Genomic DNA, 23,336 nt, shown 5'->3' with positions numbered 1-23,336 from the left:
TTATTAATTTTTTCACCCATCCTGTATCTACAACTTTACATAGAGGCAAGAGATTATTTTAACAAGTCCCCCAAGCCCTTTCTCAAAGGAGCCTCTTATCTTAACAGATCCCTGAGGATTACAGAAATAGAAATAACCAAGAATCTAAAGAAAGAGAGAATTTCCTGTGCTGATAAGGCAGAAGCCAAACAGCAACATCATTGTCTTTTCTGCTGTTTATTGCCTGTTCTTCAGAGATATAGCAAGGGTGAGGGAAATGTACTGGTTGCTCTTTACCACTTTTGTTTCTTCAGAAGAGGCCCTTCCAGTTAATAAACAAAGAAATAGATGATCTGACACTCTGCCCAAGTGATCAGAGCCATTGATATTATTACATGGAGGAGCAGGGAAGGTACAGGAAGGTAAGATTCACCAATGGGAATCTTGGTTTTGACTCCTGTGAAAAGTATATCCAGATTACAAGCATCTACATAGGGAGGATTTAAAATAAAAAATTAAAAGCAAACCCTTTCTTTTTAAAATATTATTAAAACCTGAAAAAATGGACTCTATGAGGTTAGATATACTTCTTGATTTAGAGTCCATTCTTCAATATACTTTGCATCCAATGGATGCAGTTTGGCAAAATGGTTAGGTACCAGGCTAGAAAATGGGAGAACATGAGTTCTAGTCCTACCTTTGCATGAAGCCAGCTAGGCGACTTTGGGCTGGTCACTTTTTCTCAGCCCTAGGAAGAAGGCAACGACAAACTACTTCTGAAAATATGGCCAGGAAAACTGTATGAACTTGTCCAGGCAGTTGCTAGGAGTCAAGATTGACTTGAAGCCACAGTTAACAACGACAACAACTATTATTTTTGTTATGTCTGCAGAAATGGGAGTATGCTAAGGTTGAAGCAGAACTTGGCAGTATTGTTAAGATGGAATGCTAGACCCCAAGGCAGAGAGAGATTAGTTATTGTATTCAACTAAAGCCATAGTAGTAAAGAAGGGATGTGGTTTGGTAAAAGAATCTGATCATCTGCATTATTAGAAAGACCACTGTTTGAAACTGCAGTTACAGGTATTCAGTCCTAAGCTAGAAGTGGCCTGATTGGGAATAGGGACCTGAGGTAATACATAGGAATATGACAGACAGTGATATGAAGAGAAATAGGATTTCTTTATCTAGAAGGCATCTCCAAGGAGAATAAATCTGAAAATAAAAAAATATGGCATTTTGAGACAAATGGGAAAATAACGCAAACTCCCTTTTTCATACAGCCCAAATGATGAACACAGGCCTATTCCTTTTCTCCACAGTCAAGAGTCTTTTCTGGCATTATTAAAAGTCTGGAGAATGCTCAGCAGGAGTAAGGACAAGTATGTTACCTATACTCATCCTTGTATTGTCCTTGAAATGAAAAATATGACTATTGTATTTGTAGTGAAAAGTGTTTATCCTTGAAAGCTTCCACATGAATCTTTTTTTCCAGAATCCTGCTTGGATAGAGGAAACTCTCCAGTTCAAGTAGCTATCATCTATATATATCATTTCTCCCCATTTCTCCTGAGCATGGATGAATAGTCCCTGTTTTCAATTAAACCTGGAGTTCTTTAGTACCCTAGGAGAAAGAAAAGGAAATGAAGTCCTGTCAAGAGGTCTAGTTCAGAATCTCTCTCAAGTACCTCTCCAAATGGGAGTTATCATCCAGAAACAGAATGAGGGACCCACATATACTCCAGAGTGAGCAAGAGTTAGTAGGGAGAATCATCCAGTCCAAGGTGCTATATGCAATGACTCCTTATCAGAGTGGGCCTCAAAGGAAGCCTGCCTGTAGAGGCCACAACCCCTGTTTTTGCTGTATGCTTGATTAGTCAATGAGGTGAATGTATCGTTTAAAACTGAAGGTGTTGTTTCTATCATTTAAAATGAAAGGCAGCCAGTGGGAGCATCATGACAGTGGCTGCTGCCTACAGAAAACCATTAGCATCATTTGCGCCTCCTTTTTTCCTCCTCCTCCAGCTCTGCTTATTAAGAGGAGCTGCTTGACTCTCAGCTTTTATCAACATCCCAGAGCTGGTGTGACAGAAGGTCCCCAAATGCAACTGTCTCAGCAGCAAATTAATAGTAATATCTCATCTCTCTCTTTTAATTAAATTTTATTAAACAATTTCAGAAAGTGATTTTTCAGCATAAATCAGATTGATTTCACAACAGCAGGCATATTAAAGTAGCAAAATACATACAGTATTACAAATGCCTTAACACTTGACCCAGCAGGAAATCCCCAGTTACACTTCAGAAAACACACACACCAAAGCAGACAGAGAGCTCCGGTTCTCTATCAGTGAAGCATCTCAATTTCCCTCTGTTCTAATTTTTTTCCTGTAGATTTGAGTTTCATGTTGGCTAGTTTATTTCTGAATTGGAATTTGTGCATTAGGTAACCTCGTTTTTTTTCAGTTAAAAAACAAAGAAACAAACACTGAATTTTGTATGAGGTACAATATATTTGCAGTTTGTGGAAGCCTTTAGTTCTTTTGTTTGTTTGTGAATTATTTCCCCTACATATCCTGATTAAGTGGTTTAAAAATGCAGTATTGATTGGATTGTACATAATGGCTAATAGATTAAAGCTTTCCTGATAGGCACATATGCATACTGTAAAAGCACTGCCCAGAAAGGAGCTCTGCAAAGAGCTATATCAAGTTTTGCTTGTACTTTGTTTTAATGTTTTAGTTAGTAACAGGGTGACTGAGGACACATGTAGATGAATCAAAGGAACTGATAGAGTTGCAGTGTGCTGATCAGTAGCAATCCTGGCTGGGATTGATAACAGTCAGTGTCTAACAGCTTTTGGAGAGCTGCAAGTTTGTCATGCTGTATCATTGTGCTATAAATTAACCATGTGCGTACTGTTGTATTTCTGGGCTAGTATACTTGATATCATTATTATCAGCATATGAAAAAATGTGCAAAAGTTTCATACATTTACTATGGGTTCTCCTAACCCAATTCTCTAGTAACTATTTTTATATGGCACATCTTCATAACTTTGCCTTTCTCTCATTCATAGCACATTCCAGAAGCACCTTTCAAGTCATCCTTAGCTGTTCCAGCTAAAGTAATATTTTCCGTCCTCTTCCAACACACTTTTTGCTGTGGATAAGATTTAGGACACAGCTGATGATGTGCCAAATGCTGGGAAGTTTTCAGTACTGAGTGGCTATGTTAGGATGGCGTGGGCATGCTCACTTCCTTCTGGTCACTGGGATTGCCCTCCATGGCCATTTTAGCTTGGGCTACTGGAAAGATTGGACACCTACTGTAGAGAGTAAGGAAGATGACCTTGATGGAGATCTGCAGGAACTGTTGCCCAGACAAAAAGGGCTGACAATATATATATTTTTAAAGTCCTGAACAACAATATAACATTTGGAAGCAACTCAGGCAGATGCTTCCCTAATTCACAAGAGTATGAGAAAGGGGAGGAGGTACAACACAGTCAGATGCACGAGATTCTGTTATAGCCAATCTCAATAAAAGTAGTTTAAGTCTTCCTATAGATTTGATTTCCTGGTCTGGTCTACAGAGTGGGGCTGACACCTGGCTTCTGCAGAGGCAGATCCCCACATAATGTTTGCCAATTTTTTCATAGACTCCTTTTATACATAGGATTATTCTTTTGTGTTTTTCCAGCATAGCTCCCATCAAACCGATTCACTCAATTTGAAGAAAAACACAAAAGCTACACATCGTTATGTGCTGTCTTAATTGACTGAAACATATAATTGTTAATGCTCCATATCCTTATTCACATGTGTTCTGTATTCTTTGTTCATTGAAGGACAGAATTAAGAAGTTTTTATAGAAAGAGATTGAACTTTTATTGGAGGCATCAACATGTCCTCAAAAGACTTTCAAATGATTTAAAATTCCCATATATTGAGTCCAAAACAACAAGAGGAGTCAAAAAGTACCTAGCTTAGAGATAACAAAAGGAGTTACTGTAATAACCTGCAACTTTCAAACAAACTGTGTGTGTGTGTGTGTGTGTGTGTTTACATAGCTAATTTTCAGACAAATCCAAATATCTATAAAATTGAAGTTGATACTACCTATCATAACATCTACATCTTTGGTTTGTCAAAAAGAAAGATGTACTTTTACTACCAATAATTACTATTGTACTCCCTTTTATAGATGTGGAGGAATGAGCTTGACCAATTATGTCCTTTCAGACATGATGAAGTCATATCACAACTGAATTGTGAAACTTCACAAAAGTACAAGCTTAAGTCTCTTGTCACTGAAGTATATTGTCATACAGCTCCACCTGTGAATGTGAGATGGATGTATTTGCTGCAGAGCTCCTTGTACTGATTTTAACTGACCAGAACAGGAGGGAGCAGATGTCTGGCCTTTTCAAGTGAGTGATCAATAATGCAAACCATTTTGAGAACAATTTTGTTTTAAGAGAGTTGCATATTCTATATAAGGCAAAGGAGCTGATAGAGAAGCCTTCTTGGCAAAGTAGCCTAATATAAACTGAACATATTTAGACAATTCAAGTATACATGGAAGCACATGAGGAAGGTCTCTCATGGATCAATGCTAGTTCAGAATAATGTGTATTAGGGACTACTTGTATGAAAGCTCATCACGTACAGAGAAGCTAATTCATGAAAAGAAACTATAACCAATAATGAAATAGTTCATATGGTCATGGCATAGGGCCTGGTTATCTGAAAGACTGCCTAACTCCAGTAGTTTTTGTCTGCCCAGTACATTTGGGCAGAGTGGGAGCACTTCCGTCTATTAAATGTTGCCATTGCATGGGACTTAGGAAGCATGCCTTCTCTACTGCTACCTCTGTCCTCTGGAACAGCATCCCACAGAGATAGTTATGGTGCCCACTCACAGAGGAGACTTCTGGGTGAGGAATGGCAAGCTAGCATGTCTCCAAAAGAGCGGAGATGATGCTGTGACTACAACTGAAGGACCAGTGAGCAGACTGGTCCCATTGAACCTCTCCAGACAAGGAGAGGACAGGAGATCACCCACATGTGCTCTGGGTGGCTGCTCATCATTAGGAAACTGTAGGATAGTGGTTTCTTGTGGGTTTGAGTGCTGGACGATGAAAGAAAGCCATCACAGTCTCAACTGTGGTGGGGCATTTTAAAGGACACTGGGTTCACTAACCTCTCTTTCTGTTTCTTTTTTTTTAAATGATTTTTACTGAAAGTTTTAAAAATAATAAAAAATAATGCAAACTGAATTTGGAAGAAAGAGAGAAAATGAAAAGAAAAATAATAGTACAAGAAATAAAGAAAAGAAAGGGAAAGAGTTTAAAGAAAAAAGAAAAGAGAAATAGTTGAAGAAATAACTTCTGACCTTCATCAGAACAAGTATAGGCAAACTTGATATTTCTTCCCTACTTATAAGGTTGCATGCATGTATCTCTTCTTCCCATAGCCCCTCCCTTATCCATTTGCAAATCCATGAATCATTAATGTTTCAGTCCAGTTGTTAGCAAAGTTGTCAGCAAAGAATCCATAAAGGGGTTACAGAATTTTATCAAATTATATGTTTTAATTCTGGTAAAAAAAAATCGGCCTTGCTTTTGCTTCTAACAGCCTTAGTCTTTGATCCATTCAAATGCTGTCACAGGTTTTGATCTGTGATCTAGGTTTTGAAATCATTAGCTTGGCTTGTCATTTGTATTTCCACTTTAACTGCTGTCTCTATCTTTTAATCCACAATTTCTTTATTTTCTAGTAAATCTGCATAAGTTTGTTTCACCTCTTCATCCTGTAGGTCCTTCAAAGTCTTTTCTTTGACAACTTTCCTTTCTTCTTTTGTAAATATAACATTCATATAAGTAAACATTATTTCTGCCATTGTAGCTACAAGTCTCTTTCTCCATTCTTCAAAAGTATCTTGAAATGACTCAAATTTCACAGTATTATCTGTCATTTTGTACAATCCAACACTTATTCTTCAATTCAAAAATGAGAGGCAGACTTTTTTCTTTTCCTGCCTGGAGTTGTTAGTCTCCTCTAGTATCTAAAAGAGTCACCCGTTGGGGGAGATGGGTGGCATACAAATGAGAAAGAGAGAAAGAGAGAAAGAGAGAAAGAGAGAAAGAGAGAAAGAGAGAAAGAAAGATATACCCATGAAGGTATTATTTATTAATTTGGTTTCCCCCCAAATCTTTTAGCAAAAGTCCTAAGGTTCCAAATTTTCCTGGCCCCTTAGTCTGTTTTTAATCTTTCTCAAATTAAATTCTTATTTAGGTTTTTGTTGTTTGTTTCTATTTCTTTGTTCTTAAGCTTATAGTTAAGTTTTCTTTTGTTCAAGAATGAAGGTAAACTCACCAGGTGGCTTTTCAAACTTCTTGTTTTGAAGATCTCAAATATCCTTAATATAGTTAAATAGATAATTTCCAAAAGTGATTAGAAAGTGAGGTTAGCAAGCTCAGTGTCCTTTAAAAAGCTCTGCTGCAGCTGAAAGCATGATGATTCCCTTCATCTCCCGGCACTCAAACCCACAGAAAACCATTGTCCTGCAGTGTCCTTGTGAAGAGCTGCTATTTGGAGCACTAGTGAGTGATCGGTCCCATCTTCTCCTTCAAATCACTTCTTCACTGCTGTCAAAGACCAGCATAAGGAGGGTAGGGTACAGTCAATTAAAAAGCATAGAAAATATTTCAGAGTCTAAATAATAAAAAGCTAAAAGATATAAAATAGAAAGTATATATCTAAAAGAAATCTAAAAGGAGGGGTAGGAGCATTAGATGGGTGTAGGGGAGCATAAAGGTTAGCATATGGAAAACTATATCAAATTACAAAGCATTCTAGTATGACAAACTAGATGTTCATTAAGATTAGTTTATAGCACAGGTCATCATCTGATGAATTTTAATCACTTCTGTGCAGAATCTGGCAACATTATATGTTGTATCAGGTTGGTATCTGAAAGCAGCAGAGAGGTGTAGAATTGTCCTCTGTACAGTGGGTATTTATGCAATAATGGTGAGATGAGGGTAGTACAAATGTCTCTGTAATACAGGCACTGGAGTAGCACATGCTCTGTTGTTTCTGTGTGTCCAGAATCACAGGGGCATTGTCTCTTTGGGTAAGGAGTCTTCCTGCATAAGCCTTCAAGGACAGCTATTGGGAGGGCATGACATCATGCCAGAGTAAAGGCCTTCAGGTGTTTAGGTACTCTGAGTTTAGTTAAGTATGTCATAGGGGAGGCAGACTATGGATTCACTGGCAATAAAGTTTGGGGACCTGGCTAGATCCAATTGGCACTCTGTGTCTGCTATGCACTGTTTAATGAATGCTTATCCGGAAACGTTCTGTGGAACTGGTCTATGTGCCAGTCCTTTGGTATTAACCAATGACGTGCTCGTTCGCCATTCCTCACCTGGAAGTTGGACCTCTAACCTCACTTTCTAATCACTTTCAGAAATTACCTATTTAACTATCATAAGGCTATTAGAGATCTTCAAGATGACAAGTTTGCAAAGCTACCAAGTGAGTTTACCTTTGTTCTAGAATAAAAGAAAAATTAACTATAAGCTTAAGAATGTAAAGAATTTGAAATAAATGGTAAAAAGCTAAATAGAATTTAAATCCAAGAAAGTTATAAATGAATTAAGGGACCAGACAAATTTGGAATATTAGGACTTCTGCAATAAGATTTTGGAAATAATTATATCAGTAAACAGCACCTTCATGGGAACTAAATTGTTTAGTCTACCTTAAGTCATAACACAAATTTGAGACTTTATTATTTCAGAAATTGGACACTAGAGGGGACTAAAGATTCCAGGCATAAAAGGAAAGAGAGAGAGAGAGAGAAGGAGATAGAGAGAGAGAGAGGCTTGCTTTTTGTCTTTGATTAGTGTTGAGACAAAATGACAGGAAATGGTATGACACTTGAAATACTCCAGGAGATTTTTGAAGAATGGGAACAGAAACCAGTAGCTACAATTTCAGCAATGATGTCTGCTTCTATGGATAGACTATGTCCAAAAGACGTTAAAGAAGAAATGACAGATGTGAAAGAGAATACCTTGGAAGATTTACAGGATAAGAAGCTGAAACAAACCTCATATGATGTAGAAATATTAGGATATAAAGAATTGTTGAAATACTGGAAAATAAAATAATTGTGGATTATAAAACAAATTAAAATTAAAATGGAAATACAAATTACAAGTCAAGAGCACACCTGGATAATGACTATTGACTGGATTTACAAAAGAGGTTTGCTAAGGCCTTGAAGAAGCCTTTGAGATGGGAAAAAGAAAACCTGAAGGGAGATCAAATCTTATGACAGCATCTGAATTAATTAAAGATCAAAATTGCTAGAAGCAAAAGGAAGGAATACAAAGTTGGTTTGCTTGATCAAGGTTAAACTAAGACATGTTTCTAAAAATTCTGGGATCCCTTTATGGACTTTTTGCTGACCCCAGGACTGAAATATTAATGATTTATAGATTTGTGTATAAAGGGATGGGTTATGGGAAGAAGGAGGAGGAGGAGGAGAGATACTTGCGTGTAACCTTATAGGGGGTAAACAATTATTACGTTTGTTTGTACTTCTTGTGATGAAGATAGGAAGCCACTTCTTTAAATATTTTTTTCTCTTTTTCTTATTTTTTAGTCTTTTCTCTTGCACTTTCTATTCTCTCTGTATTTTTCTTTCTTTTCCTCTCTGAGTTTAGTTTGCATTGTCTTTTATTACTGTTTTTAAAAAAATTCAATACAATTATTATTAAAAAAAAAAAAAGACATGGTATCCACTCACCTGGGGTTCTGGAAGGCCCTTAAGTCGTGTCTCTGTTCCTATACCTGGGTATCGTGTGCCTCTGGAGCCCCTATCATGTTTATCATGCTTTTTAAACTTATTATTGATATGGTTGTTTTCAGTCTGGACTGCCTTATCTTCTTTTGTGTGTTTTTTCACTGTTTTTAAATTATATATTTGGATACTGTAAGCCACCCAGAGTCTGCTGGAGGTAAATAAATAATAAATTTAATAAACAATAATAATAGCAATACATAGCAAAGAAAACACATGCTTCATAGCTAAGGCTACTGCTAGCAAGCAACTATTTCTATTCTGATGATGCTGATGCTGATATATCAACAACTTGTCACAGTCACAAGAATCCTGCTTTAAAACTTGATTAAATAAAACTTGATAACAGATAAACAATATTCAGGATATATTATATTAAAAGATGATTTAAGGTTTTAGTAACTCCCTGACAAAATACAGGGAGTAAATGTGAATGAATCCAAACACATACTATCTTAAATGGAAAGATGAAAAGAAACAGATTATTGGAACTAACCTCAGGGGAGGAAATTCTAGGCTTGAGACAGCACAGCCTATAGATCCGTGTTTCTCAGCCTTGGCAGCTTGAAGATGTGTGGACTTCAACACCCAGAGTTCCCCAGCCACACATCTTCAAGCTGCCAAGGTTGAGAAACACGGCTATAGATAAATGAGTGTGAATGTAACTGAATGAGAGAGAAAAGTTATTATAAAAAGCAAAGAACAGTCCCACTGTGAGAAAGAGGTTTCACAATGCCTTTGTGTGCTGTGCTAGCCATAGTGAAATGCACAGAACTTCTTTCCTCTCCAGGCTTAAAGCTCTTCCTACTGTATATGTGGATACTTAGAGTATTGTGAGAATGTTTGCTCTTAATTGAGGCATCTGCAGTGTATGTTTAAAAGTCCTCTGAATCAGATTAGAACAGCAACAACAATACATGTTTAGAAATTAGTTGGGAAGTGGGAAGAATTGTGAACTGAATTTGGTTGAATCCCACATCCAGTATTTAATTGGTCTGATACAGAAAGATTTGGGAGATGATTGAACCGAAATTGGACCCCACTGAACAGAATCTAACCCACATCTGAACTACCCATATTCTTTCATAATTTGGAGGGATATAGACACAAACAAAATCCTAGGCTTAGCTTAACAAAACATTATTGCAAGGTTGCTATGTTTATATGACATGCTGTACTCAAACAAACAGAACATATTATGGTTTAACATAAGGGCTGGGTCCCCACAGCACACAAAGAATCCTATTCAAATTTAGCCCAGTCTTGTGTTCACATCAAGCCATAGCATTGCTCTACTTGATTCCAAGTTCACCATATGAAGGAAATGCTAGTGTTTTTATAGAGGTGGGAAGATTATGTTAAGTGTTGTCTGCTACTTCTCTTTCAAAAAAGAAGGAACCTTAAAAGAGTTTTAGTGGAGTCTAAGGAAGGAAACAGTAAGGGTTGATTGCTTGGAAAATACTGGATGTTCAGCTTTTTGTCACCTATTCTACATCCATTATTCAATACTAACCTTTTGCACTCTGTAACTGTTGTCAGTTGAACAGAATTGACCATCTTATCCTTCTGAACTCTTTCTTCTTTCTTGCCTGGAGATATCTCATAATACTGCATGCACGCACGCACGCATGCACACGCACACACACACACTTATATAAGAAACATTACAGGGAGGATATCACTGACTTCAGCTCAGAATGGAATCTTGTGGTCTGTTTACAGCCTAAAAGAAACCCATTCCTGTTGCCTGAAACACTTAAAAAATCTGGAACAAGATGTTTTGAATGCAACAGATTCAGTTAGTTTTCTGTTTTATTCGATGAGCTTGTGTCTTGGCTTTGTTCCCATGAGGGCTAGTGCATCACAGCTGTCTGGATTAGGGAGTATATTGCTCTCTTCCCTAGTGAACAAGCTGAGCAAAGAGAATGAGGTTGATGCTACAATTCCTGTTAGCAATTTAAAGTGTGCACTGAAGTGGATCTGTGGTATATCTAAAATATAACTTCCTTGCAGGAAAATTAGAGATGTATTCTTCTCTTTGTTTTATTCCTGAACTACAGGAAATGTATCTGTCTGTCTGTCTATCAATCTAATCTAATCTAATCTAATCTAATCTAATCTAATCTAATCTAATCTAATCTAATCTAATCTAATCTAATCTAATCTAATCTTCTGTGGCCCTAATTTCAATTCCATTAGATCCCTTTGCTTTTGTCCACTGGAATGTTGCATTTTGTATGCAGTTCTGACCCTCTGCTTACTAAATAACTAGTGGATAATCACAAATATATTAGTATCTTTAAAGAGAAAACTGATCTCTCTCATATAACAGCAGTTTTATAATTCCTTCATCATCATCACAACAATCTTTTGAAATAGCTTTCATTGAATCATACAAGCACACAGTGATAGCATTTGGAAGATATTGCCTCCTAGAGGTTTGTTTTTGCCTGTCACTCCTCTTGTTCCAGAAGGCCCTGAAGATCATTTTATTTCCATGATCACTGGGTGGTTGCAGTTTAGATCTATAATCATGGTTGTCTCATTATGTTGTTGCAGTTGTTTTTGGTTGTGGCCTGTATTTTCCTTGTACACCTGCCAATCTTGTGCTTGGGGTAGTGTACAAAACGTGCAAAATAATTAAAGAGAATTGGAAGGGCTTAACCTCCTGCTTTGTGCTGAAGCATCCGTTACAGGTGGCTTCTGGATACATGGTTCTGTTGTCAAACTGTTCTTATTATGGAACAGCACAAGCCAAGGTTCAGATGGTGTTGACCCTGATAGCTTTCCACAAGGCATTAAAAACTTGACTTTTTCCTTGGCATTGGGCCAGGAAATTATGTGTGCCTGTCTTTCAGGGGTGTGTGGATGTGGGTATGTGTACTGCTCCAGGTGTGATGCCTTTTAGTTTGTGTTGATGTTTTTATTATTAATTTTAATTCTTGTTTGCTGCCCAGAGTTATGTGGCGAGCAGGCAGCCATATACATTGAAATAAAGAAATAACTATTAGCAGTTATTTGATAATCTGATCAACTTTGCTTTTTTTCCTCTGGCACGGCTCTTACATTGGTGTAGTTTTACTGCCATTACTATATTTGCATGCTGGGAGAAACTTCACCTGCTGAAATCTGCTTGTCCCATACTTTTTAAGGATAACACGTCTTGGCAAGCTGGCTTGATTTGTATTTGAAGACTGCACAGAAAACCTCCGTATGAGTTTATAAGGGGTCCAAACAATTTATTTTGATTGTGTTTAATTTTTTTTTTTTTAGTGCACAGTAGCTTTCACAAGACAATACAGGTTGCTTAATGATCACAATAAAGTCTAGAAAATTGGTTATTAAGCACGGCATTTGTTAAGTAAGTCACTACATGACCAGACCCAATTCTACTACCATTTTTACGATGGTTGTTAAGTGAATCATTGCAGTAGTTAAGTGAATCACATGGTCGTTAAGTGAATCACATGGTCGTTAAGCGAATCCAGCTTCTCCAATGGACTTTTTTGCTGGAATTTGCTTAACAACCACATGATTTGTTTAATTACCATGTGATTTGCTTAACAACCACTTAACAGCCACTTGACCATGGGAGGCATGCAACAGTTTGTGATGGTCATAAGTGCAAGTACAGGTTGTAAGGCACTTTTTCCAAGGCCATTGTAATTCCAATCTGTTGTTAAACAAATGGCCATTAAGTGAGGACTACTTGTATACAAAGGTGCATAAAAACAGAAAGTAATCAATCTAAAACACAGTATTTAATCCAACTGATGCAAGGCAATTAAAATTAAAATGCTTTGGGAAAGGTTTTTATTAAAAAGAACCTGGTAATGCTGGTGCAGAATTCTCATTGAAAAAGCCTTGTTAGTGATGGTCCAGAGAACAGGGTCTCAGACAATGATTTTTATGTTCATCAGGTAGATTCCAATGGGTACAAATACAGTATTTCTTCAAATATCTTGATAAAAAATTAGGACTTCAAAGACTAAAACAAACACTTAAAATCCAGAAATGAACAAGCAACCAGTGTAATTGGACTGGGATTGGTCTATTACATTCCACAAGCCTTTCTGATATGCATTCTCTTGATTTTTTTTAAATTTAATATACACAAACTTGTAATATAAGAAAATAAAACATGTTTCAAGGATAATATATTTCCTAGGCAAGAGAGAATATAGTTGCTTACATTGAACGTGGAGAAACTGAGTCTGCAGGACTGCAGGCAACCCCCAATCCTGTTTGTTCTGCCCCTGGAACCTTCTCGGATCACAACTGCAAGAAAAAAAAAGACTGCTCTTGAAAAATTATAGTGTGAGCCTTAGTACTGGACTTTGAAAAAGCAGGATAGGAAGAGTATTAACACTTCTGAACTTTGGTGTTGGAGAAGACTCCTGAGAATAACCAAGAGAACCAAGAAGACAAACAAATAGTCCAAAGATCAACTCAATTCAGAGTTCTCACTTGAGGCACAAATAATCAGTCTCAGATTATAATATTTTGGACACATTATGTGAAGATCTAGCTCTCTTGAGAAGTCTATAATGCTCGGTAAGGTGGAGGAAAAGAGAAAAAGAGGATGACCAGCAGCAAGGTAGATGGACTCAGTTGCAGCCATGATGAGTACACCATTGGAAGTTCCAAAAAAGCAGGTTAGGGATAGACTACTCTGAAGAAAACCTACCTATGTGGTCACTGAGAGCTGACACAGACTTGATGGCACATAATCAGTCAAGCCTTAATATAGATTTGTTCTTTAAAAAAAAAAAAAAACCAGTATCACCTATTGCAGAAATGGAGAGGAAAAACCTGAAATTGCTGGTCTGGCCACATGTGTGACACAATGTCAGCCTTGCGAGGTAGACCAGACAGGAAACACAGCCAGATTTCTCCCCACATCCCCTTTACAGCCCAAGAATCTAGAGAGGATCACTTCTGAGCTGCTTGCCCCACTCACATTCCTGCTGTGGGCTAAGTTGCCTTTTATCTGACTGTTTCCTTGGCTGCATCTCTTTGCCCTATCTCCCAAGGTCATTCCCATGTACCATTACACATGTTGACCGACCCTCTGTGCATCTCCTGCCCATTGCTGCTCTCACTTGTTTTGCTTAATGTTAAATGTGGCTTCCACCCACCCAAGGTTATCCAAGCAAACTTATACAGAGAGACAACAAGGAGGAATAGCAAGGAGGAATTAGAATTCCAAATTCTTTCTCATTTCTTTGGAAATTCACAGCATGGAATTCAGGAAGCACTGATTTCTCTAATGCCAGACTGAAGACAACTTAAAAGTCTTATCAATATGATTGTGAGGAAACCTGGATCACAACTGAGACGTATTAGGGTAATGTATGAAAACAGAACTAGCAGTCCAGTGTACTCAAATGGAACTTCTACCATACATTGCCAGATATGAAATACCCTAGCAAAGACAATATCAAGTTGAGCAGTCCCCTCAAATATGATCAAAACAAGGCATAATGTGAAGCATTGCTGTTTAGGCCTGTCCTAACAACAGAATACATTTTCAGAAAGATTGATATCACCTCAGAATGTCAGCAATCACTAATTATTATATAGCTTTGCCACATAGTACAAACATAACAGAGGATGATGTTTCATTTAATGTCCTGCAGTAATCTGAATCACGTCTGATAATACATGCATTGCTGAAGATTGGAGAGAAAACAATTTCATATGGCTCAAACAAGGTAGCCAAGCCATTTATTAGGCCAGAAGGTACTGTACATATAGTGTCCCAACCCAAAGAAAACCAGAGAGTTTAACCAACTAATTAGTGAAGGGGATTCAATCCGATGCCCCACCACCCAACATTTTGACTAAATTTGTATAAGTCCCTGATGCTTCTAAGGAAGTGGAGGGAGGAAATATGATTTTCCCACAGTCTGGGTTAAACAAAAAGGTGACTACCTACAGGAAAAGATTTTGATCCTTTTCAGTGATTGAGCAACGACAGCACAGGCTGTAATGTTTTCTCAACCAACATTTAGTAGGAATCTGTGCTTAATCAAATCCCCAAGTAATGCAAATTGGGCATTTTGGATTATATTCCTTTAATTCACCTTGCGATAGGACTGAGCTGAATAACATCTGCTTAAAGCCTGCAGGGAAAAAAAATATGTCTGTTTCTCACTTATTGGCTATCTAGATGGTAGCAGAGCTGTCCAACGATTGTTTTGCAGTGATGCTTGCAATTGTTTCTGAATCTTCCTGGTGAATTTGTTGTCACTGACAGCCTGATTGGTGCCTGGCAGGAAAAGATAAAGCTGTAGTCAGCTCAACATGAATTCCCCTTTGTAAGCAATGCAATCAGTAATTTGTTGTTTCCCCCTTCAGTGGAGAGCTTGAAAATGTTGGAGGGTGGCTTGTGGCTCATGTACCACATATACTTGGACTCATCTCTTACTGTTGAAAAGTTTGCAGAGTATCAGGAAATCTGAGCATGTGACTTTCTCGAGAATAGTCAGCCTTTGGGCTTTATTCTCTTTATGTAAATGTATAGAAGCGATTTTACTGTTGAACATGGGCACTCCAATTGTTCTTTGGCCCCTGGCAGATTGTCTAGAAGCAGAATAGTTGCAGTTGTATAGGTTTTTTTAAATTTGATAATTGATACTCTTCTCTCTCCCTGTGTCTGCATGTCTGAGAAAGAGAGAGAGAGAAAGAGAAAGAGAGAGAGTTTGGTGCATATAAAAATGAAAATAAATTTAAAGAGCAATTGTTTCACATGGCAAGTTGTTTCAAACTTTTGATTCTGTCCACCTGGTTTACTTATATTTTGTCTCAACAGTCAGAGGGCATGAGCACTTAGCTCTTAAAAGTCCAAGTTTCCATCTCTTCATTTTTTAAGAACTGATGTCTCAGTTGTTGTTGTTGTTGTTGTTGTTATTATTATTATTATATTATTATTAATTTGACTTGTCCCTGCCCATCTCCCCACAATGGGTGACTCTGGGCGGCTTACAACAAACTGAAATCAGAAATACAATTAAAAGTTATAAAAACCAAACATTACAAAAATAATTGTTACCTTTTTTTGTTCTTCCTCCTCCTTCCTTTTTCTTTTTTTCATAGGGGATGAATATTTTCAAGTCCTGTATATAGTAAGATTGAATGTAGATTGAGCCCCCCAATTCTATGTGTTTCCCTCACACTAATTGTGTACCATTACTCCAAATTAATTTTCACCCCACTTACTGGATTAATATAGCAGTAGCAGCAACCTGAAGAAATAGAAGCAAGGGGAAATCTCAGTGCTTGTCTGTGTCTGGTGTACTTTGAGCACTGTGTACTGATCCAGAAATAGCCCTTGGAAATAAGCATTTCCCAGGAGCTATGACATAGGGGCTGAATATTTTTATCTCTTCTTTGTCCTTGTGTTCTGTCGGAAGTGGTAGAACGTTAGCCTAGGAAGACTGAAGGAACTGTGGGAATAACTATGGAAAGGAATAGAGGAAGGAAAGTATGGGAGAGGAGCAGAAAGATAGTTCCTTTTATAGAATTTCAAAGAAATATAAGTCTTGTCTAGCTCAGGAGTGGCAATGAGGCAAACTTTAGAGATTTCCCAGATTTGTATCTAGGAGACTAGAAGTACAAGTCTGAATTAATCATCACATCGCTTAAGAAAGAGAAAATCTGCATTGCTGAATTCCTTTATACATACTAGATAGATAGAAGCATCATCCTTTTTTCTGTCTGATTGTTCTAGTAAAAGAATCTAAATAATACAATTCAGATTCATAGGCTTCTATTTGTAAACATAGCAGTCCCCCCAGGATTACAGATTTATGAGATTGAAGCCTGCTCTCTATCCCTGTTTCCAACTGTGGCAGAGTACACTTAGAACAACAGGAGAAAAATGAAGCACTCCATGGAATCTGGACAGCTAAATGCAAAGGACCATTTCACAGAAAATATTGTGATACAATGACGATGTGCTCCTCCATACAGTCGCATTGACTGCATGATGCCATCAGTAATGACAATTGGTGCTCACGCAGTGCCCATTTGCTAAACTCAGCAACAGTCCAGCTGAAACTTGTCTGTCCCACTACAGTATCTCCATTTCAGGTCTCAGGATAGCTCAATCCTAAGATTCTGGGCATGCAAAAATGTTGACTTGTACTCTACCAAATGGGATCCAAGCTTGTCAGTCAATGCACTGAGGCATTTCAATAAGCACCCATTTCAGAATTTTGGATCAAATACACGCCTGATTATTTTGTGATTCTATAATGCTTCAATATGTTCCATGTGTTGTCAAGGTTCAGCAACAACTTAATATAGGAATTCCTGCGTAGGAAAGTTTAGTTGGGTTCCTTTGATAACAAAAAGGAAGATTTCACTACCAGATATAATTTTACAGTCAAAAAGCCATATAAAGTACTAATTTACAAAATATGTAATATATGCATGCAAAAAAGAATATATATTCAAGAATAGTATGTATATAAAAACCCCTCTGTGTTATGAGAATTTGCATTTTTTTCGAAGTGTATATTAGGAATAATGAAGATATACAAAAAAGGGTACATTGGGGAAATGTGTGCTTTAAAAAGTATGCACCAGGTAAATTTATGTCGGTATTATGAATCAATCTATGTGAAAAGCTACCTACATTAGAATAAATTGCATACCAAAGCTTAACATATTAAAAAAGATATTGTTGACAATAAATAGATGCAATTAAAAAAAATCAATTCAAATCATCATAATAGATTAGCAGCCAATTCTAAAATAAGTTAAATATATACTGATCTGCACATCCCTACTAGTATATTGGCAAAAGTGTGTGTAGTAATTTTTTTAGACTAACAAGAAACTTGAAAAAGTGAAGCCTAATATAAAATTAAAACAAAAATAAAAGCATAAAATGTCAGTAAGCAAAACCCAAATAAATACAGTTTTGAAATATGAAGAACAATGAGGCATACTGTTTTCAGATCTTAATATAAAAACACTCCCAATTACATAAAGTACATAAGGACATAGTTCTGAACTATTATTAACTTATTTATGTATCATTTATATTGGTTAATAATTTTTAAAATTTATTTTTTAAACAACACATTAAAAAGTGCTTTAAAAAAGGTGAATATATATCAGTTGATAATTACAATTCTAAATATAGTTATCTAATGTAAATACTATTCAAATGCACATATACAGTATTTATCTCTAATATATAACTTGTATAACTATCTTATATAACTATCATTCTTTTTTAACCGACTGTATTTTGTATAAATGAGTTCCATATTTCATTATACTTGTCCATACAAAGTCTACATCTATAGGCAATCCGCTCATAGGTGGCAAGTGTAGTCAGGTCTCCAGTTCTTTAAGTAAATGGAGCCACGCATTTCTCTTTCCAATGCTGCAATATCAGTCTTTTGGCTGTAGTAAGGGCACGGGGAATCCATTTACATTGTCCAGTTGCCAAATTCCATGTAATAGGTATGTAATTCAAGAGAATATTATCCTATGAAAATTTTAGCTTTTGTCATACAGTCATATTTATATAGTCCAGTACTTTCTCCCAAAACTTAGGACACTGTAAAAAGATGTGTTTTAAAGAAGCATTGTCCTTATTACATCTCCAGCAGAATGCTGTCTTAGTCAATCCTTTTCTATACAAACATAGTGAAGTCCAATAAATTCTAAATATTATTTGTTGTATAAGTTGTAGTTTGAGGTCCATTAATACTCTTGCTATAGAAGTTAAGACACTCTCCCATTTTCTAGGCAGTTATGGGAACCTCTAAATCTTTATTCCATTCATGTCTTAATATTTGCATATCAAATTGATTTATTGATAACAAATATCTATAAAAACTAATAGTTGGCTTTTTAGTTTTAAAGGATTTAACAAATTGTTCTAGTATCTTAGGTGTCTCAGATGCTGAAAATGCTGCTAGTCCAAACAATGTTAACAAATGTTGTAGCTGTAAATATTGCCATTGGTTTACATTTGATAGATGATATTTATCTCTTAACACAGCATATGTTAAAAATTCATCTTCATTATCTATCAATTGGTCCAGAGTCAATCTCTCTGCTTCCATCCAGCTTTTCCATATCACCATCTTTTCCCCAATTTTAAAAATTTTTAAAATTGGGTTGGTTAGTAATTCTTAATGTGTTGTTTACATAGGTTTTACTTGTAATTATCATTTTGTTTCATACACAAGATATTTTTATTAGCGGCAGTCCCACAAGATGAGCTTTTTCCTCAAAACACATTGGGCTTGAAAGTATACAGGCACCATATTAGAAAATGATGAAGTCAGAGTCCCATTTTCCCAAAGTTGACACTAAGTATTCACAAAGTCACTGGTCAATCTACCCTCTTTCTCAAAGCATGTCTTCTCAAAGGAAGGGCATGGGAAATCTTAACAGTAAGCTTAGCAACCCTCAGGGGTCGATTGGTATAGTTTCTAGTGTAAGACTTCATTCAAAGACGTCTCCTTTTTATGTTTTTTTTTTTTTTTTACTTCTGCAATGTAAGACCATTTTAGATTTAAATTTAGGTAGCCAAGTGACTCTGTCACACAGTGGAACTTCCTAGGGATGAAGATGGATGATTAGTCTTGTATTCAGTCATTGGAAGTCATCACTGTAAGCTTAGCAATTTTTAAAAATCAGTTTCTCTGCAAAAAATAAACAGTCTTAGAATGTAGTATGCATGTTCACACACTACAGGAACACTTGATGTTTGCTTGTTCTAGGGTCAGGATCAGGAGCTGCCCACCAAGAAGCCAGGCAAACTGAACAGTTGAAAAAGAACATTTGCTACCATCAGAATAAGCTTAGAATTTATAAAAACATTGCATTGATTTCATTTTGATATGAATTAAACTATGGATATAGAAAACAGACATAGCTATGACTGGTAATCTTTAATACATGAAAGCTTACATTGTATCTTCTTTGCCTGCCTTAAATTTTATATGCAGTTAACTCTTTTCTCTAAGAGGGCATGATTACAGCTCTCAAATGTGTATGGTTTCTGCAAGGTGATGGTACCTTAACTTGATGGGAAGAAAAAAGAAAGCGTGTATGTTAGATCTAGTGTTTACGTGAATTCGCAAGTGGGTCTAGAATTTTAAAGCCCAATAACAGAATGAAATTGGGATCATGTATGTCATTATTCAATGTGCAATAGCCCCTGATTAGGCTAATGAGTAAAATGAGGTAGAGGAAAGACTCAGTGACCAAATAAGGAGGACAATTAGTCATTTGGTGGGTTGAAGGATGGCCCAGACCCGCTACCTCTCTGTGATTGGGCAAAGAAAGGAGAGTTTTCTTTCCCAGTACTATCTGATTTACACATCCCCCACTTGTGAGATGCCTGCCAGGTCCTTTCTATAGAAAAATGGATTATTCTACAGTCAGATTAATGGGCTTTCATTTTGCAAAACATCTGTCACCGTTAGTCCTGGACAGTGAGCGTGAAATTAGTTTTGACTGCAGAAGGACTACGTTGGTGTGTAATATGTGACTAACATTACAACAGCTCAGGAAGTGAGCTGTTGAATGAGAATTACCTGTTGAAAGGAGAACAGGTTTCTTTTGTGCTTGCTGAGGGTATCACCGTCCCTTACATACTCCCACTACTCTGAATTTAACATAGTAAGAGAAAGGTTTTAATGGATATTATAGATGAATTATTTGAGATTCTGTGCACAGGGGATAAGTAAAGATGCAATGCAGCAAATATGTATTTAAGGATACCTCAAATGTAATATAAATAGGTTTTCTGTGTAACTGTTTTATCATCACTGCAATACACCTCAGAATCACACCAACCAGAAGGCTGCAAATTTTAACTGGCAAATTATTCAATTAAGTTTTTTGACAAATTGTATTGAGCAATTTTAATTGGGGAGGGCAAATCTGAATCAGCAGTTTTCTGTTTTATTAGTTTTGGAGGCTAGTTTGTTTTGGACATGTTATACTTTTAGGGAATAAAAAAGAGATATGAATTTTGACTTCCTTCTAATTATGGATAGCTTAAGTTGTAAATCACCTCACATTTTCTTCAGGGAGTCAAAAAGGCATCTACTGTATGTTTAAGTTTCATAATGTACATGCTTATTTAAATTGAATCAGCTGTTAAGAAGTTGATAAGCCAACAAGTGTTCTTTAATTAGTTAACAATCTTACTGTTGAGTATAAACATTACACTGCCAATAGGAGGACTGAAAATCCATTTTCTCCATACATTTGTCACCTGAACTCTGGTGACTATCTTCCTCAGATGGCTTAAAATAAGATATAATAGGTAATTGATTTCATGTTTTTTTTTTTTTGTTCAAATATTTATTTTCTGCCTTTCCTCCAGAGAAATCAAGCCAGCTAACAAGTAAAAATCTACATGCTATTAACAATCAGATTGCAATGGATTCTAGATGATCCATTTTGTCTAGGATGAATGGATCGCTGAAGGTTGAATTTATTTATTTATAAAATTCATAAGCCTCCCCAATCTGTCATGATTCTGTGTGCCTCACAAGTTGTCAATAAAAATAAAAATATATGTAACCTAAAAAAAGTTCAGAAAAACCAACAACCATCTAATTGACCAACATGCAACACAAGGGTCTGTCACCCACTCTAACCCAAGGCATGGGGGGAAGAGCCAGGTTTTAAAGAATTTGTTTAAATATAGCCATGGTTAAATGCCACCAAGCATTAGAGTAGTTGTTTTTTTCCTCAGTCTAATGTTGCTATTTTTTAGGAATCTTACAAGATTTCCTAAATCAAACAGTTTCTGGGATTAGATATTTATCTACATTTATTTAAAACAATTGTATACTGCTTCCCATTTAAAAACAAAACAAAACCTCAAAGTGTTTTATAACAAAAAAAATAACAGAAATAAAAACAGGTTAAAATAAGCATGTAAAGCAAAATAAGAAATAAGCTAACCAAGGAGAAATGAAAAGTTAAAAATATGGCAGCAGCATCAACACATTTATAAAAAGCCTGGCACTGAAAATAAAATAAAGCATCTCTTACTGGGAAGGTCATTCAAAATTTGGGGGACTACCACTGAAAAGCGCTACTCTCAGGAGCCCTCCCTACATCCTGGCAGAGAGACTGATTCATGAAATGTATGTACTGCCTTAGCCCAAATGGAGTCTAAGCAATGTACAACATCCAGATTAATAAAGTAATACAATTAAACAATATATAGCATAATAATATAATATGTATTAATAATTGGTGCTTTCTGCTGCCAGTGCCTCCACACTAATCAATCCCCCAAGGCTTTCTGCAGAAGCCAGGTTTTTACAAGATGTTGTTGTTGTTTAGTCGTTAAGTCGTGTCCGACTCTTCGTGACCCCATGAACCATATTGCGCCAGGCCTTCCTGTCCTTCACTGCCTCCCTGAGTTTGCTCAGTTTCATGCTCATTGCTTCAGTGATGCTATCTAACCATCTCATCCTCTGCCGTCCTCTTCTCCTTTTGCCTTCAATCTTTCCCAGCATCAGGGTCTTCTCCAAAGAGATCTCTCTTCGCATTAGGTGACCAAAGTATCTGAGCTTGAGCTTCATTATCGATCCTTCCAATGAGCAATCAGGGTTGATTTCCTTTAAGATTTACAAGATGATCTCAGTACAAATATGAAGATATGAAAAGAGGCATTCCTTTAGATCAGTGTTTCTCAACCTTGGCCACTTGTAGACGTGTGGACTTCAACTCCCAGAATTCCCCAGTCAGCATGGCTGGCTGGCAAATTCTGGGAGTTGAAGTCAACATGTTTTCAAGTGGCCAAGGTTGAGAAACACTGGTTTAGCTACTGGGGTTCCAAGACAGGAAAAACTTTAAATGTTAATATTAGCACCTGGAACTTGGACTGGAAACAAATTGGTAGATGGTGTGTGTTTGTGTATTTCTTTTGGTGTCTATATATGAATGTGTATGTATCTATAGTTAGGTACAGAATTTTATTTGTTACTGTAATTTATTTTACAGTATTTGTATGTTTTACCCATCAGAAACTCTGGGCAGCTCAAAACAATAAAAATATACTTCATAAAAACATAATAAAACTTAAAGTCTAAAAATATATAATAAATACACATAATTATGACAAAACAAGCCATTTTCAGTTACTAATCAACCCTCCAAAGGCCCTCTGGAAAAGGATGGTCTTCAACCATTTAGGAAGGAATGGGGTCATCTCTCTCTCTCTCTCTCTCTCTCTCTCTCACACACACACACACACACACATATACATATACATATACATATACATATACATATACATATACATATACATATACATATACATACACACACATGGTTCATCATATATAAAGACCTCTGTCCTGTGATAAACACTAGAAAAAATACTAGGTAAGCAATTAAGCAATGTTTTCAATGGTATTTGATATCCTGGCTCCAGGGTATGATCTGAAGACACATAATGAACTGACTTCATTAGTCTG

At 36.5% G+C, this 23,336-nt stretch overlaps 1 protein-coding gene and 1 long non-coding RNA gene across 2 annotated transcripts in view; one reads left to right on the top strand and one right to left on the bottom strand.

Annotated features, from left to right (window-relative positions):
• Positions 1-23,336, top strand: part of GRM4 (glutamate metabotropic receptor 4) — a 320,041-nt gene that overhangs the window by 277,379 nt on the left and 19,326 nt on the right. The window lies entirely within an intron of this gene.
• On the bottom strand, positions 12,071-16,144 carry LOC148214213 (uncharacterized). The gene is made up of 4 exons (XR_015798418.1): positions 16,078-16,144; positions 15,911-15,974; positions 15,014-15,127; positions 12,071-13,134 (listed from the first exon to the last, which is right to left on the bottom strand). It is a non-coding gene; the product is annotated as an uncharacterized LOC148214213 (long non-coding RNA).

This window comes from Python bivittatus, unplaced genomic scaffold (genome assembly GCF_059951505.1).
Source record: "Python bivittatus isolate LINGU-HERP-01145 unplaced genomic scaffold, Pbiv_v1 ctg000700_np1212, whole genome shotgun sequence".
NCBI classification, from domain to species: domain Eukaryota; kingdom Metazoa; phylum Chordata; class Lepidosauria; order Squamata; family Pythonidae; genus Python; species Python bivittatus.
Note: the sequence above shows the minus strand (reverse complement) of the source record. Positions and strands in the feature narration are given on the sequence as shown.